Below are 4400 nucleotides of genomic sequence, written 5' to 3'. Positions count from 1 at the left end.
AACTTGCCCTGCAGTGGGAGTGTTGATGGGAGCCAAGAATTTAAGTAGCTTCATCTTTTATGAAATCAGGAGAGGATCCAAGTTGGTCCACGTTGTCGACAGGAAGCATTTTATAAAATTAAGCCTTGCAGACTCAACACTATCACATGCAACTGTGGTTAGCCTTCCAAGTGGATATTCTGCTCTGAACACAGTAGGAAAGCCCTTTACAACCAGATTCCTTCTGGGTGGTTCAAGAACCTTAGGTGATCTCCAGTCCTTTTGGACCAGGAGTCGTGGCACCTGCTTTTAATTCCAGCACTTGAGAAGCAGAGGCAAAGTGAATCTCTGTGAGTTCCAGGCCAGGGATACTTGGGACTCTATCTCAAAGGGAGAGATAAAGATAGACAGACGTCAGACAGACATTGAGGTCTGATTACTGCAGGCCAATCTCAGGTTTGGGGATGAACTTTCTCCTACATAACCCTCTTCCACCTTCCTTTTTGCTCTTACTCACAGATGGTATCTGCCTGCTTTCCTGGCATGCACACACACACACACACACACACACACACACACACACACACACACAGAGAGAGAGAGAGAGAGAGAGAGAGAGAGAGAGAGAGAGAGAGAGAGAGAGAGAGAGAGAGAGGCAGAGGCAGAGGCAGAGGCAGAGGCAGAGGCAGAGGCAGACAGAGAACATCCTTTGTGCCCTTGGACTAGATTCTGAACTATCTGCAACAGCTTGCAAGGCTTTGTGTAAGCATTAGGTCTCTGCCCATGGGCTCCCATTTCATCTTCTCAGGTTGCACCACCGTCTGCCCCAAGTGTCCCCCAGTTTACTCTTTTTCAAACACAGCTCCCTCCATTGATGGCTTCATCTCTGTTTAGGTAAACATTTTCTAAGGTGTCCTTTTTAATCCCTCTGTCATCGTGACTGTATGTATTAGTTGTCTCAGAGATTGTCAGGAGAATTATTACAAACAAGGTCTTACGAGATTGAGGTCTGATTACTGCAGGCCAATCTCGGGGTTGGGAAGGAACTTTCTCCTACATCACCCGACTCTTGCCACCTTCCTCTCTGCTCTTATTCATAGATCGTATCTGCCCGCTTTCCTGGCACATCCGCATTGACTTTTTATTATCTAGCTGTCTTTTAAATCATATGAGACATAACAGAGAGTTACCAAATAACCACCACACCTGTCTTGTATGCTAACATACAAGATGCTTGCTTTTTTGTAAATGCTCTCTGTCTCTTTATGAAGATTCAAGTTACAATCTAGACTATTTTCATCCCAGGTCAAAGCACTGGCTGTGGTTCGTGTGGCGGTCAGCTTGCTTGCAATGGTGCTCCAGTTTTGTTCTCTTTAAGAATGTCACATTTCTTTTTCTTTTTCTTCTGCTTTTTGAATGTAGGAATGAAGCTACGATATCACCCATGCTAAGCAAACACTCCATCACTCAGCTGAATTCTTGGTCTTCTTTCTCCTCCCCTCCTTCCTCTGCCCTCCTCTCCCTCCCTCCTCTCCCCTCCCCTCCCCTCCCCTCCCCTCTCCTCCCCTCCCCTTCCCTCCCCTCTCTTCCTTCTCTTCTCTTCTCTTCTCTTCTCTTCTCTTCTCTTCTCTTCTCTTCTCTTCTCTTCTCTTCTCTTCTCTTCTCTTCTTCCTCCTTCCCTCCTTCCCTTCCCTTCCATTTCCCTTTCTCTCTCTCTTTCTTTTTTTTATTCTGAAACAGAAACCTGCTATGCATCCCTGGCTGAAATGATAACTTGCCACATAACAACCTAGACTGGCCTTGAACTTAAGATCTTTCTTCCTCAGCCCCCTGTCTAATCTAATTTCCTTTTCCAGTGTTTATTATTAGTACATAGTAACTATACTGAATAATGAATTTCATTTCAACATTTTCCTAAAAATATATTAACACTCTTACGGCACTGACCGCTAAGCCTTCTGAACTAAATTCTATCCCTAGAATCTATGTGTTGTACAGGAGAGAGCTGACTCCTGAAACATGGCCTCCACATGTGTATGTGTGTGCTTACAAGCACACATGGGAAAACACACACACAAAGGAACCCCTATACACACATATGTGCATGTGTGTGTGTATGCTGACAAGTACACACAGGAACCACACACACACACACGTAGAAACATAACAAAATTAAAAATTAAAACTTTACTTTTTTTAAAAAAAAGAACTATTAATTTACTTTATGTATATGAAACATATACTTTATGTATATGAAGGCACTGTCACTGTCTTCAGACACACCAGAAGATCCCATTACAGATGGTTGTGAGCCACCATGGGGTTGCTGGGAATTGAACTCAGTGCCTCTCTCCAGCTCCCCAAAGCATACTTTAATCATATCCTCACTACTATTACCTTCCTCTCCTCCAAGTCCCCCTCTCTAGTGGTCTTTATCCTACCTTTGTGGTCCCTGACACCTCCCCCATTCCCTTGACAGTTTCACATATGAGAGAAAACACTACACACTTTCCTTTCTGACACTGGCTCCTTTTATTAGTGCATTTTTAGCTTCATCCATTTTCCTACAAATGGCAAGATTTTGTTCCTCATTATGGCTGAAAAATACTCGTGTGTGTGTGTGTGTGTGTGTGTGTGTGTGTGTGTGTGTGTGTGTCTGTGTCTGTGTCTGTGTTTCTTTCTCTATTTATCCATTGTACAAGTCTTTATGCTGGTTTCCTAACTTAGCTACTGTGAGTCGTAGAAATTTTTGACAGATTTGGAACTCTTGGTTGACCATACTTTTCACTCCGCCCCTTGAATTTGCTGTTACACTGTCTTTCTGGCCCCATGGCTTCTGGTAGGAAATCAGCTGTTTGCCTTACAAAGATGTCCTTGAGAGTGGCTATTCTTTACTGATGAGATCGCCACTCTTTCAACAGCTTGATTATCTGTCTTGTTGTGAGTTAACTTCTGGTTATTCCACTTGTGATTTGTTGGGTTTGTTTTCTCTCTCTCTCTCTCTCTCTCTCTCTCTCTCTCTCTCTCCCCCCACTCTGTTTTTTTCTTTTAAAGCAGAGTCAACTAATACTAAGAAAGAGGGGGAAAGACAGTGTGTGTATACGTGTGTACATGCATGTGTGTGTGCATGTGCATTTATGTGTGTGTGTGTGTGTGCATGCATGTGTGTATGTGTATGTTTGTGTGCACACATATGTGGTGTATGTGTGTGTACGTATCTGTGTGCGTGTGTGTGGGGACACACACCACACATATGGGTGCCACAACGTGTAACTGACGTCCAGAGGATAACCTGCAGTAGTCTGTGCTCTCTTCATCCACGATACCTCATGGGAGACAAGTGTCTGGCCCAGCTCTCCCACACTCAAACCCTAGGGGATGGCTTGCGCTCTCCCCCACCACCAGGGCCATTTCTTCTCTACTGCCCAGGCAAGGTGCAGGGCCAGCTCTCCCGAGTACTGCAGCTGGCTAGGGGTGGGGTCAGCTCTCTTGTTCTCATGCCTATATGGCCAGCACTCCCATGATGCCCAGGCAAGGGGTGGGCCAGTTCTGCACATCACTCAGACATCAACATATCCCAGAACAGCACAGACCAGACCAAGGATGTCCACCTGGCCTTTGGTGGTAACAGACCCCTGTTGCTACAGGGCCAGGGACTCAGATGTGACACCCCCATGGCAGCACAGGCCAGGACCCCACCATGGTTCCAGTGACATCACCAGCTACTCAGATCAGGCTGTTCCTCACCACCCTGAGTCCCCAGCTCTGCCTCTCCTCATGGTGCCCACGTCCCTCTGCTTCTCTTTCTCTTCCATTTCTCCACCACTTGCTTGCTCCTCTTAGCAGGACCCAGGGGCTCTGAGAGTCTAGGGTCATCTCAGAAGTGGTCTCAGGAGTGCTATGCCTCATCTGTGCATTATGGAACCGGGCAGGGGTCACCTCAAGCATGGTCTGTGCCCCCAATCTGCACAGCGCCGGTCTGGACTGGTGGTCATCTCGGGCTCGCTCTTTTCAGGGAGTTTTAGGCTACTGATCATTCAGAGGTGCACAGGTCAGAACACTGAGCATAGACTTAGCTTCTTTCCTCTCTGCCACCTACTGACGGAAATGTGGCACAGCAGCCACCCCTGCGACGCCTTTAGGCTCATAATTTTTAATCAGAAGTTTGATGGTGTGTCTCATGAATGTTAGGTAAGTACTTGACCACTGAGATTGGACCTTTTAAGTAACATAACACTTAGAAAGAAGATCATTGTCCGTCTTTCCACTAGATTTTGTTGCTGCTGTTTATGGTAACTGTTGGCTAATTCTAAGGGCTAATTCTATTAACATCTGCATTTTTTTTTTTTTTGGTTGTATTGGTCTAGTTTGTGGAGTGGCCAACTCTCGATTAAATGGCTGCAGTGAATAACTCTGTCGGA

At 45.8% G+C, this 4400-nt stretch overlaps 1 non-coding gene across 1 annotated transcript; it reads right to left on the bottom strand.

Annotated features, from left to right (window-relative positions):
* Positions 1–3996: 3996 nt before the first annotated feature.
* Positions 3997–4128, bottom strand: Gm24793. Its single transcript, XR_003947706.1, has one exon. It is a non-coding gene; the product is annotated as a small nucleolar RNA SNORA17 (small nucleolar RNA).
* Positions 4129–4400: the final 272 nt, after the last annotated feature.

The sequence above is a fragment of the Mus musculus genome, chromosome 8 (assembly GCF_000001635.26).
Source record: "Mus musculus strain C57BL/6J chromosome 8, GRCm38.p6 C57BL/6J".
In the NCBI taxonomy this organism is placed as follows: domain Eukaryota; kingdom Metazoa; phylum Chordata; class Mammalia; order Rodentia; family Muridae; genus Mus; species Mus musculus.
Note: the sequence above shows the minus strand (reverse complement) of the source record. Positions and strands in the feature narration are given on the sequence as shown.